The sequence below is a fragment of the Hyla sarda genome, chromosome 5, assembly GCF_029499605.1.
Source record: "Hyla sarda isolate aHylSar1 chromosome 5, aHylSar1.hap1, whole genome shotgun sequence".
Classification (NCBI taxonomy): domain Eukaryota; kingdom Metazoa; phylum Chordata; class Amphibia; order Anura; family Hylidae; genus Hyla; species Hyla sarda.
Genome location: NC_079193.1, coordinates 221,209,170 through 221,222,865, shown reverse-complemented (window position 1 = coordinate 221,222,865; position 13,696 = coordinate 221,209,170). Strand labels below are relative to the sequence as shown.

Here is a 13,696-nt window from a genome sequence, read left to right as displayed (position 1 = left end):
TTCAGTTTTGAAGTGGATTTGAAGGGTCTTCATATTAGAAATACCCCATAAATGACCCCATTATAAAAACTACACCCCCCAAAGTATTCAAAATGACATTCAGTAAGTGTTTTAACCTTTAGGTGTTTCACAGGAATAGCAGCAAAGTGAAGGAGAAAATTAAAAATCTTCATTTTTTACACTCGCATGTTCTTGTAGACCCAATTTTTGAATTTTTGCAAGGGGTAAAAATTTACTGGTATTTGTAGCCCAATTTCTCTCAAGTAAGCACATAGCTCATATGTCTATGTAAATTGTTCAGCGGGCGCAGTAGAGGGTTCAGAAGGGAAGGAGCGACAAGGGGATTTTGGAGAGAACATTTTTCTGAAATGGTTTTTGGGGGGCATGTCACCTTTAGGTAGCCCCTAGGGTGCCAAAACAGCAACAAAAAAAAACACATGGCATACCATTTTGGAAACTAGACCCCTCGGGGAACGTAACAAGGAATTAAGTGAGCCTTAATACCCCACAGGTGTTTCATGACTTTTGCTAATGTAAAAAAAAAAATTGAAGCACTACAGGTCTCAGAAGAGGAGTAGTCACATTTGGCTTTTTGGAAGCAAATTTTGCTCTGGGGGCATGCCGCATTTAGGAAGCCCCTATGGTGCCAGGACAGCAAAAAAAAAACACATGGCAGTATATTTTGGAAACTAGACCCCTTGGGGAACGTAACAAGGGGTAAAATGAACCTTAATACCCCACAGGGATTTCACGACTTGAAAAAAAAATATATATTTTTTTTCACTAAAATGTGGGTTTCCCCACAAATTTCACATTTTTGCAAGGGTTTATAGTAGAAAAGACTCCCCAAAATTTGTAACCCCATCTCTTCTGAGTATGGAGGTACCCCATAAGTGGACGTCAAGTGCACTGCAGGAGCGCCACAATGCTCAGAAGAGAAGGAGTCACATTTGCAAACTTTGCTGAAATGGGGGGGGACATGTCGCATTTAGGAAGCCCCTATGGTGCCAGGACAGCAAAATACCTCCCACATGCCATACCATTTTGGAAACTAGACCCCTTGAGGAATGTAACAAGGGGTCAAGTAAGCCTTAATACCCCACAGGGGTTTCACCGCTTTTGCATATGTAAAAAAAAAAAAAAAATTTTCACTAAAGTGTGTGTTTCCCCCCAAATTTTACATTTTTACAAGGGTTAATAGCAGAAAAGACACCCCACAATTTGTAAATACATTTCTTTGGAGTAAGGACATACCTTATTTTTTGATGATTTAGGCTTGGCGGGTGCACAGCAGGTCTTGCTTGAGTGGGAGCGCAGTCAGGGACCTTGAGCTTGATATGGAGCCAGGATGTGGGACCCCCCCTCAAGGAGCGCTAATGGGGGGAGCACTGAGCCCTAAAATAGGGGAACACTATGGGGGATAATGGGCCGTAACTGGGGTAGACAGGTGGGGTACAGAGGTCCATAAATGGAGTACAGTGGGCCAGAAAATTATAAAACATAATAAAACAGGATATGTTCCCAGAATGATGACCCAGAGCATAGCCAAAACTAAAAAAAAATATGCCTGCCCCAAACCCTATGCTCTGAGTCATCATTCTGGGAATGTGATGTGTGTGGCCGTCCCTAACCTGTTGCCTCAAATGCGCACCCGCTCAGGTGGAGAGAGAGCGCTGCGCATTTGAGGCAACATAAAAAGTCCCCGATGATAGTGACTCAGTGACCTATGACCCATTTTTGAAAAAACACCCCCAGAGGTCTTATCAGGTTTTGTTTTTTTTTGGGCAATTTAGTGATTTTATGGGGGTTAAATTTTGGAATGTACTCTGGACTTGGTCAAATTATGGAAAATTCAAATGAAAAGGGAAAATTTAGTGCTCCATGGAAGTGTGATACTCCCTGAAGCAGCCTATGCAGAGGCCCGGATTATCTGGGCAAGTGTTGCATTGATATGTGGTGTCCTTGCGCATCCCCTTCCTGAAACACACTCTGCATTTTTTCTGGGTTCGTCCCTTCTTTCCAGTGGGGGTGATCACACCTGGAAAGTGCTGGCCGGGGACGATCCTGGCGCCTATAACTTGTTACGCCGAGCGCTCCGGGTCCCCGTTCCTCCCCGGAGCGCTCGCCTCATCCTCGTTGCTGCAGCGCCCCGGTCAGATCCACTGACCGGGTGCGCTGCGGTACCGCCTCCAGCCGGGATGCGATTCGCGATGCGGGTGGCGCCCGCTCGCGATGCGCACCCCGGCTCCCGTACCTGACTCGCTCTCCGTCGGTCCTGTCCCGGCGCGCGCGGCCCCGCTCCCTAGGGCGCGCGCGCGCCGGGTCTCTGCGACTTAAAGGGCCAGTGCACCAATGATTGGTGCCTGGCCCAATTAGCTTAATTGGCTTCCACCTGGTCCCTGACTATATCTGACCTCCTCCCATGCACTCCCTTGCCGGATCTTGTTGCCCTTGTGCCTAGTGAAAGCGTTCCCTTGTTTGTTCCTAGCCCGTGTTCCAGACCTCCTGCCGTTGCCCCTGACTACGATCCTTGCTGCCTGCCCCGACCTTCTGCTACGTCCGACCTTGCCTTTGTCTACTCCCTTGTACCGCGCCTATCTTCAGCAGTCAGAGAGGTTGAGCCGTTGCTAGTGGATACGACCTGGTCACTACCGCCGCAGCAAGACCATCCCGCTTTGCGGCGGGCTCTGGTGAAAACCAGTAGTGACTTAGAACCGGTCCACTAGCACGGTCCTCGCCAATCCCTCTCTGGCACAGAGAATCCACCTCCTACCCGCCGGCATCGTGACAATAAATGAGGAGAACCAGAGCGCTAGCTACTTATCCTCTATCCTGTGGATAGGGAAATAGGTTATTTTTCGTTGCACAACCCCTTTAAAGTGGTATTATGGTGCTTGTACAAAAATGACTATGGTGCTGAAAAAAATGGCACGCTTATCTAGCCCCAGACCTCCTGCTGGTTCCCTCGCAGCGCCCGTTCATCTCTGTCTTGTCCCCTAATCTTCCGTCTTCCGAGATAAGTGCCCAGTGCAGGACCTGCAGGTTCAGCCATTCCCTGGCTGAGAGGTGGACACTTCTGTTGCCAGTGATTGGCTGAGCAGGCAGGTCCTGTTGCTTTCATAAGCAGGAAGAAGACAGTAGATCCGGCCATGGATTCCGCTGAAGTTCCTCTGCCAGTTGTCGCCGACCTCCCCACACTGGTCGCCCAGCAAGCCCGACTGGTCGCCCAGCAAGCCCGACAGATTGCCCAACGAAATCACCAGCTGGCATACTTGACCACCGTGACACTGCAACTTCAGTCACAGATACAGCAGCTGCTGCCGCAGATACAGCAACTTCAGTCACAGACACAGCAGCTGCAACAACCATCTCCTCCGCCGGCTCCTGCAACTCCTCCGCAGCAACCGGCCGCTCCTAACCCCTGCTTGTCCCTGCCGGACAAATTTGATGAGGACTCTAGACTCTGCCGTGGTCTCCTTTCTGGAAAGGCCTTGTCTGGGGCCACACCACTCTGGGACCGCAATGATCCTGCCACAGCCACAGTCCAGTCCTTCTTCGCTGAGGTCCGTGGTGTCTTCGAGGAGCCTGCCCGAGCTTCTTCTGCCGAGACTGCCCTGCTGAACCTGGCCCAGGGTGTTTCTTCCGTTGGCGAGTACGCCATTCAGTTCCGTGCTCTTGCTTCCGAGTTGTCCTGGAATAGTGAGGCTCTCTGCGCGACCTTTAAAAAAGGCCTATCCAGCAACATTAAAGATGTTCTGGCCGCACGAGAAACTCCTGCTAACCTACATGAACTCATTCATCTTGCCACTCGCATTGACATGCGTTTTTCCGGATGGCGTCTGGAGCTCCGCCTGGATATGGACTTTGTTCGCACGAGGCGTTTTTTCTCCCCGGCTCCTCTCTCCTCTGGTCCTCTGCAAACCGTTCCTGTGCCTCCCGCCGTGGAGGCTATGCAAGTTGACCGGTCTCGCTTGACACCTCAAGAGAGGACACGACGCCGCATGGAGAATCTTTGCCTGTACTATGCCGGTACCGAACACTTCCTGAAGGATTGTCCTATCCGTCCTCCCCGCCTGGAAAGACGTACGCTGACTCCGCACAAAGGTGACACAGTTCTTGATGTCAACTCTGCTTCTCCACGCCTTACTGTGCCTGTGCGGATATCTGCCTCTACCTTCTCCTTCTCTACTATGGCCTTCTTGGATTCCGGATCTGCAGGAAATTTTTTTTTGGCCTCTCTTATCAACAGGTTCAACGTCCCTGTGACCAGTCTCGCCAGACCCCTCTACATCAATTGTGTTAACAATGAAAGATTGGACTGTGCCGTGCGTTACCGCACGGAACCCCTCCTAATGTGCCTCGGACCTCATCACGGAAAAATTGAGTTTTTGGTCCTCAGGTTCTTTGGCCCCAAGAAGAGGGGGAGACCCAAGGGGGGGGGGTACTGTTACGCCGAGCGCTCCGGGTCCCCGTTCCTCCCCGGAGCGCTCGCCTCATCCTCGTTGCTGCAGCGCCCCGGTCAGATCCACTGACCGGGTGCGCTGCGGTACCGCCTCCAGCCGGGATGCGATTCGCGATGCGGGTGGCGCCCGCTCGCGATGCGCACCCCGGCTCCCGTACCTGACTCGCTCTCCGTCGGTCCTGTCCCGGCGTGCGCGGCCCCGCTCCCTAGGGCGCGCGCGCGCCGGGTCTCTGCGACTTAAAGGGCCAGTGCACCAATGATTGGTGCCTGGCCCAATTAGCTTAATTGGCTTCCACCTGGTCCCTGACTATATCTGACCTCCTCCCATGCACTCCCTTGCCGGATCTTGTTGCCCTTGTGCCTAGTGAAAGCGTTCCCTTGTTTGTTCCTAGCCCGTGTTCCAGACCTCCTGCCGTTGCCCCTGACTACGATCCTTGCTGCCTGCCCCGACCTTCTGCTACGTCCGACCTTGCCTTTGTCTACTCCCTTGTACCGCGCCTATCTTCAGCAGTCAGAGAGGTTGAGCCGTTGCTAGTGGATACGACCTGGTCACTACCGCCGCAGCAAGACCATCCCGCTTTGCGGCGGGCTCTGGTGAAAACCAGTAGTGACTTAGAACCGGTCCACTAGCACGGTCCTCGCCAATCCCTCTCTGGCACAGAGAATCCACCTCCTACCAGCCGGGATCGTGACATAACTCCAGACCCTTGGGAAGTCCGGCCTGATCTTTCCCGGTCTCCAAAGATCAGGAACCTTAGGACTTCTTCTTGGTAATGGAGGAATGTCCCTGTGTTGCCATTGTACTGGGATACTACAAAAGCATTGTACATGGCAACCATGTAGACCGCAACTTTTTTGTACCATGCCTGTGTTTTCCGCATGGCGTTGTATGGCTTGAGGACTTGATCTGAGAGATCAACTCCCCCCATATACCGAATGTAGTCCAGAATACAATCGGGTTTGAGGACCGGTCCCACGGTACCTCGCACAGGGACAGGGGTGCTGCCATTCCCATGAATAGTGGTGAGTATAAGGACATCCCTCTTATCCTTATACTTCACCAACAACAGGTTATCATGGGTCAGGGCACGGGACTCACTCTTGGGAATAGGTGTCTTTACCAAATTTAGAGGGAGGCCTCTCTGGTTTTTCCGCACGGTCCCACAAGCGGACGTTGATCTGGCGGAAAGGAACTTGAACAGAGGGATGCTTGTATAAAAGTTATCCACGTATACGTGGAAACTCTTATCCAGCAATGGGTGCACAAGGTCCCAAACGAGTTTCCAGATTCGGAGTCGGAGGCTAAAAAAGCGTAAGCCTCCGCTGCCGAAAATGCCCGGCGGGCCAACGCCTTTTTTACTATGGTGGTGGGGGGTAGGGTGTGTGTGCGGGGGGGGGGCGGGGAAGCGTGTATGTGGTGCTTGGTGTACTACTTTATATAACAGTGTGTTATAATTGGGGGGGGGGGGGAACGCTGCGGCCAAACAAAAAAAAGGGTGGCGCACGCAGCTCCCTGAACCCCTAATAGGACCCGGGGTAAGGGATCAGAACCTAATAGGACCCTGGGGGACCTATTAGGGGTCGGGGGGGGTTAAAAAAAAAAACGCTGCGGCCAAAAAAAAAAAGGGGGTAGCGCACGCAGCTCCCTGAACCCCTAATAGGACCCGGGGTCAGGGATCAGACCCTAATAGGACCCTTGGGGACCTAGTAGGAGGGTACTTTTTTTTTCTTCTTTTTTTTAACTTTTTTTTAACTTTTGTAACTTTATTACTCCTACCTGTCCCTATACACTGCTCTCCCTATTGTAACGACTCCTGAGGGGGCTCCGGCTCCGAGGGGGAATCCACAGCTTCTCCTCACTGCGGCACCCGCTGACTGAGAGAGCTAGTACAGCAGCGGGAAGGAGCCGTTAACCCCTCCTCTGCCGCTTTGCTATTGGCTGGACGATCGCCGGTGAATAGCAGCATTGCTGGGGTGGTGACAGTATTGTCACCGCTCCCCAGCAACGGTAGGTGATTGGCGGTGTATTGTACACCGCCGATCACCATTTATTTCCAGGTCATCGGGTCATCACTGATCCGAATGACCGGAATCACTGCAGATCAACCGAGCGATTTCGCGGACAATCTGCGGCGATCGTCGACATGTGGGGGTCCTGGGACCCCCCTCGGCGTTTGCCTGGGACGCCTGCTGAATGATTTCAGCAGGCGTCCGGTTTCGCAACCTGCCCGGCACGTGTCGGGATGTGAAATTCGCTGGGACTTATGAGCACGTGCCTGGTCCTTAAGACCCAGGGCTCAGGGACGTACTCATACGTCCGTGGTCCTTAAGGGGTTAAGTGTTAGAACTTGCACAATTGGTGGCTGACTAAATACTTTTTTGTCCCACTGTAGATCCACGAGCAAATAGTGCAGTATTCTCCACTTACCAGGGCTCTGCCTAAAGGTGGTCTTATATGTTAAATTTATGTGGTTGAACCTGATTTCGCCAGGACCAGCCAATATGTATGTCTCAATTCCCAACAGCAGATTTTGGAGGGAGGAAGGACTAGGCAGTTGGATTTCAACATACCTGATCTTTTTGTTCTCAAGAGAGATTCCTTCTTATTCTTCTGTCTCTTCTGAGAACACATGCTTACGTTTGAATATACTCTTTCTTTCTGCCCATGTGTGCTATATATGACGAATGGTGTTCCAAGAAAACGTAATGTACATTCTGTCTTTCAAAGCAGCACCATTTACACGTGACATTTTGCCATATAAGAGGATTTTCTTCCTAAGGTGATTAAGTCATTTAGTTGTATGATTCGCTGCCTGAAATGGAGTGATCAGATAGTTCTGTACACGTAGAACTAATTTACTGTATATTGTCCCCTGAACAAGGATAATGTGACCAAAAGCTTTATAATCAGATTGTATTAACACTTTCATCTTACTTACCATGTTCCATGTTATCGGAAACAGTTTGTTTTACAAAGTAAATCTTCTCTGAAAATGTTTTGAAGCAATAAACTTGTGTGGTAGCCACGGGGGTGTTAGGAGAAATGCCTTATCACTTAGTTATGCCAGGGCACTGTTATCCTATACACGGTCCGAAGTTGGAGACAGCTTCTCCTGGGCCAGACACAGGAAGTAAATGAACACACTGACATCAAGTTACAGATAACTGTCTTTATTGAAATGGGTACAGATGGTATTACACAGTTGGCTCTGGGTGAGAGGATGTAGCGTAATCCCTTGGGAGCCCTGGTGCCTTGCTGGGACTTGTGCTGCTTTCACCAAACGGATTTTAATACTGACTTGTAAGATGGGTAGATGAATCCTGGTAGGTAGGGTTCTGTCAAGGTACTGAAGCCTTCTCCGCCGGGGCATGAACTTCCACTGTGCGAGTGATCCTTGCAGAATGACCAGATGAAGTAGATTTGAGCCATTTCTTCCCTTAAGGCAGGGGTCCTCAAACTACGGCCTGCGGGCCACATGCGGCCCGCCGAGGACATTTATCCGGCCCGCCGCTGCCTGGGACATCCCTGTGTCCCGAAAGATGTTTTCAGGGCACAGGGATGCGCTCTCGGAGGCCCCACGTTTACTTTAAAAACGCAGGGGCCACCGGGAAGGTGGCGCACGCAGGGACGTCACTGACTTCCCGTGCGTGCGCCCATAGCAACGGAGTGCGGACGGCAATGTCTGCAGAGCAAAAATGGAATTTCCAAGCGTAATTTTGAAACAGAATTCCGATTGGAGATTTGGTAGTGTGAACCCAGTCTAATATGATGTCTGTAGATTGGACTGCATGTTCAACACAACAAGTTCCCTTTATTCATAGAGCAGTTTTTTTAGTAGACCAGTGATGGCTTTATTATTATATTTGCTTTAAATATCATTAGTGCATAATGTCTGTTACAAACTAAATGTGTAGGATTTATTCAAATAATAAATATTTAGCTTGCAAAACACATTATGCACTTTGATATTTTTATTCTTTTGAAAATATTTTCCTTTATTGAGAAATGTTGGATGACTGATCACAGTTGAATCTTCCACCACCCAAAGTTCAGAATTGCCATATTTTGTAATAGTTTTTAATATTGACTTACCTAAGAATCAGCTTAATCATCCCACAGCATAAATTACACGTACAGGATCTGCTGAATATTTTCTGCTGCTGATTCTGCTACCCATTGGCTTTAATGAGTAGCAAAATCAGCTGCAGAAAATAATCAGCAGATCCTGTAAGTGTGAACGTACCCTAAAATGGAACTTGAGACAACCCTAAATCTTGTAGTATCGACATAAATTCCGGTTTTACAGGGCAGAACTTCTGCACTGAATTCTACAGGAGAATTTTGCATGAATTTATAGCCAATTCACTTCAATGTAATTCGTGCAACAGAAATTCTGCAGCAGAAATTCTGCTTGTGAATGGGACTGCGGAATCCCAATGCAGTGTATTGGCTATAAATTCATGCAGAATTCAGTGGAGACTTTCTGCCGTGTGAACGCAGCCTAAGGCTGCATTTACATGGCCAAAAATCCTTGCTTAATTCCGTCTTATTTTAGTGACCACTAACTTTAATTGGATTCTGTAATTTCATTTACACTGCAGAATTTCTACTGCGGGATGATTGATGTGGAAATGCCAATATCCATGGTCCGGAAGAATATGTTTGATCTAATATCTTTCCGGACGTCGGCTGCGTAATCCGATTGAAGTCAGTGGGGCTTGATTTCTTCCAAATTCTGCATACATTTTCGCATGAATTCCACACCAATTCCGCAAGTGTTTAAAAAACTGCGGAATTCTGCAGAAAATCAATGTGAATGCATAATTAATTCAAACAGGTGGAATTTCCGCCGGCAGAATTTCTGCTCTGAATTCTGCATGAAAATTCTGCATGAATTTAACGCCAATACTCTTCAACGGGATACTGGTGTCCCATTCACACAGCAGAATTTCTGCTGCAGAAGTTCCACTGCAGGAATTTTAACTGAATTGAATTGGCTATAAATTCATGCAGAATTTAGTGCAAAAATTTTGCCGTGTGAACCCGGCCTTTATGTCAATGGAAGTTCCTGATTAGGATTATTTTCACTGCAGAAATTCTGTAGTGTGAACTCACCCTTAGGCAGTGTTCACACAGTGGAATTTCTGGGGAGATTTATCAAAACCTGTCCAAAGGAAAAGTTGCCCAGTTGCCCATAACAACCAATCACATTTCTTCTTTCATATTTCACAGGCCTTGTTAAAAATGAAAGAAGCGATCTGGTTGGTTGCTATGGGCAACTGGGCAACTTTTCCTCTAGACAGATTTTGATAAATCTCCCCCTCTGTTCTTCTGTTTTTGATCAGATTTCTTTCTGCCAAGCTGGCAGCTAATTTTTTGACGTTTTGCAGATTCCTTGTGGAATGTGAATGGAATTTGTTCTGAATTTATTGCATTCAGGCTGAATTCAGAGTCCCATGGGGAAGATTTATCAAAACCTGTCCAGAGAAAAAGTTGCCCAGTTGCCCATAGCAACCAATCAGCTCGCTTCTTTCATTTTTAACAAGACCTCTGCAAAATGAAAGAAGCAATCTGATTGGTTGCTACGGGCAACTGTGCAAGTTTTGCTCTGAACAGGTTTTGATAAATCTCTCCCATTGACTTCAACGGACCCTGCTGAAGAATTCTGCAAAAACTATTGACAGGTAGGTTCAATGTTTCTTCAGAATCAGGAATGCAGAATTTCCACATTGGAATCTCGGCAGTGGAAAATGTTCTGTGTGAATAGGACAGCGGAAATGCCATTCATCAGAATGTTAACTTTATGTAGAAATATTAATGTATGTAATGTTTGGCCATACATAAACCCGGGTTAGTACATAGTTCCTCTCGGCAACAATTCAAGAAAAAATGTATATATGTTGTCCCTACCAGGGACTGAGGTGCCTTCTAAAATATAACTTTTAATGGTGTATTTTAAAAAAATACCGATCCACAAACAAAAAATAATAAATAATTGTAGTATCTTAAAGAAGTGATATTTACACACTATTGCGACTATTGAGACAAATGACGCGGTAGGTATAGCACCAGTGGTTAGGTACACACCATGCTATAGTACTGTAATCATAGATGATATGTTTACAATATCACATATAGTAATCAAATCCCATCCTGGATAGGATATTGACACTATCACATAGAGTATTCAACCAGTATTAATCGATATATTTTCCTTTCTCCCTCTCCCAACGCGTTTCCATGTAGGGGTTAGAGTATATAGTTATCCCCCACACTTCTTCAGGGGATTAGGTATATGGTTATAGCAGACTCTGGAGTCAGGTATCTCGTTAATATGTCACTGTGTATATCTCTTTAAAAGCAGATTTGTCAACTAATGACACCCAGAGAGTAACCACCATAGAGTAAACTGCGTCAACAAAAGCTCCGACTCTGTGATTAACTATCGCGTCCAGAGACCAGATAGGGCATTTCTCACCATCCCGGTTAGTGCCTATAACGATAAGAAATCATGGACATCTCCCTTAGTAACCAGTAGATGACTTACCCCTCTTTGCTGTTTTTCGTGCATTAGCAAGTGGGTACTTACTGTCTACTGGATCAAATAAAGTGAGAGAGCCGGGCACTGAAAATAATAATAATATGCCCTTATTTAGAATCACATTCCGACAGAGTGTGTGGAGCATATATAGGAAATAGCCGCATAATAACTAGCAAGAAGTAGGTACTAAAGTGTTATCTGAACTACTTACATTCAATTGTTCAGGACAAAGTGCGTCTGAGTCGCTGCTGTGGCAGCGAGTACCGGAGCGATGTCCGGACTGTCTGCGTGTCAGGTGAGCACGCCGGCGTCTCCATCAAGCCGAGGCGCACCCTATTTACGTCATTGGAGGCCCGTCCCCATGACGCCGCTCAAGGGGGCGTGGTCCCCGCTCCAGTCCCGATATCGGGATAGATCGGGTTCAGCAGTATTCACACGTCGGATGCGTTATCGGCTAAGTGAGTATATAAATGAATGAATAAACACTGACTTAGGCTAAAGGCATGGAACAGGTACTAACTTTATAAATAAGATAATTATGCACAGTATAGAGTCCGTTGTGTCTCCATCTGTGCACTGTGATAGGCATCTTTAATAATCCAGTCCTGGATGTCAGTATGCCTACTACACAATTGTAACCTTCTCTCTGCATAACACATAGGTTATCAGTATATCTAGATACAGTTAATGATCACATAATAAACCGCCATAAACCAGAGTTTTAGTCCTATGTTGGTTATATAGGCAGTAAAAACAATCCTGACCCTGATCCAAGTTATTATCCCACTCCCACCCATATTTTAGATGATACATTGGAATGTTTCATAGGAGTCAATACTGGAGGACATAGTGATGTCTTAGAATACAATGTAAATACTAGTTTTCTAAATCATTGGTAAAGATGGGTACAAGAAAGTGGACAACAAAAGTAGTATAAATGCATATTAGCAAATCGACTATAGAATTTATATAGATATGTAAATGTGTAAAATGGGGAATATAGTAAAGAAGAATAGTTTATGGTTTAGTGTTGTTATTTGGGGGGGGGGGGGGGAATCAGAGATCCACGGAATGATTAGTGGACTGGATAACCCTATTTTAGGGAGAGAGGAGGGGGGATTAGAGTGGACCTAGGGAGACCTGTTCTAGCCCTGTTGGGTCCTAGTCTGGATCACCTCAACCTAAGCGGCATGGACGCCCTAAAAAGGGCGGTACCGAAGATCAGGAACCTCCTGTTGCACCCTAAGTTTCCCTAGCTATATGGGTGGCACCTAAATCCTTAAGATCCACTGGGATCTCCCCTGGCTACCTCAAATGGGCCACCCTCAGTGGGTCCTGTCCGTGGATCTCTTCCCAATACCTCTAAATGAAACAAGAAAACGATAATTGTTCATTAAGTCCCTTTGGGGCCATGGTTTGTAATCTGTAGATCCATTTACATTCTCGTTGCAGTATAGATCTATCCCAATCTCCACCCCTCTGTAGTGGTTTAACCAAATCAATACCAATGAATTTTATATAAGATATATCACTGTTGTGCATGGTATTTATATGCATTGCGACTGGGGTATTTCTGACATTCCGGACATCCCCTAACTTTATGTAGCAGAATTTTCAAGCTGAATTTTTCCTCCAGATTCTGCATGAAAATTCAGCCTTAGGCTTAGGTTTTTGCCCTGTGATTTTTTTGGGCTTAGAAACGCCAGAAAAATCGCCAGAAAAACTGCCACTGTTTTTCCCTGCGTTTTGGCATTTTTTCTGGTGTTTTTTTCTTGCGTTTTTACCTTTGTGTGGAATTTGCCTTTTTTGGCCCCTTTGGCGTATTTTGTACAAAAATAGTTGGGTACCAGAAAAAAAAGGATGCAGTAGGGATGTAAAAACATTTATTTAACTAAATGTATTTTTTTCTAATTAAATTTCAATAAATAATGAAGAGTGTGTGTGTGTGTGTGTGTGTTTTAACTTTTTTTTCTCTCTTTTTTAATTTTTTTTTATGTAGTACTACTACTCCCAGCATGGAACACACTGTTCCATGATGGGAGTAGTAGTACCTGTACTAATAGACATATCGCCCCGGGTGTTACTCCTGACACCCGATGCGATCGTCCATAATATAGCAGAGATGCGGAATAAAAAACAGTGCGGGAAAATTGGCATTTTTTTAGGTGTTTTTGCAAAAGAAAAACCTCAGTGGAATTCTAGCCTTAGTCTTTCTATAGCAACATTTCTTCTAATTTCTTCTGATCTACGGTTTAATATGTGCACAAAAATTGCATTTAGGCTGGAATTCCACTAAGGTTTTTCACACAAAAACGCCCCAAAATCTGGCTGCGGCCAGATGTTAGTTGCAAGTCCATATGGAACTGCAAAATGCCATATCGACAAGGCGTTTTTCAGGTTGGCATTTTTCAGTTTTATCTTGTTGAGACTTTGGCGTTTTTTTTCGGAAAAACTTGGCATTTTCCTGCCATAGAAGTCTATGGGAGTGAAAAAATGTCAAGAAAAACGCCATGTGGGTTTTAAGTTTGGCGTTTTTGCAGATGGTTTATATATATATATATATATATATATATATATATATATTTGCACTTTAGCGATCCAAAAAAGTGTTGGAACAATTTTTTATAAAAAAATTATATATATACAGAGAGAGAGAGAGAGAGAGAGAGAGAGAGAGAGAGAGTAGTTAGGA

At 46.2% G+C, this 13,696-nt stretch overlaps 1 protein-coding gene across 2 annotated transcripts in view; it reads left to right on the top strand.

Annotated features, from left to right (window-relative positions):
- ELOVL2 (ELOVL fatty acid elongase 2) overlaps window positions 1–13,696 on the top strand; it is a 174,146-nt gene that overhangs the window by 21,102 nt on the left and 139,348 nt on the right. The window contains exon 1 of one of the 2 annotated variants that reach the window (XM_056521163.1): window positions 10,072–10,147. The exons of the other annotated variant lie outside the window; for it this stretch is intronic. The gene's annotated coding sequence lies outside the window, so the exon portion shown is untranslated. Of the gene's footprint in view, window positions 1–10,071; window positions 10,148–13,696 lie in introns of those variants that run through there. 2 annotated transcript variants of the gene reach the window in all.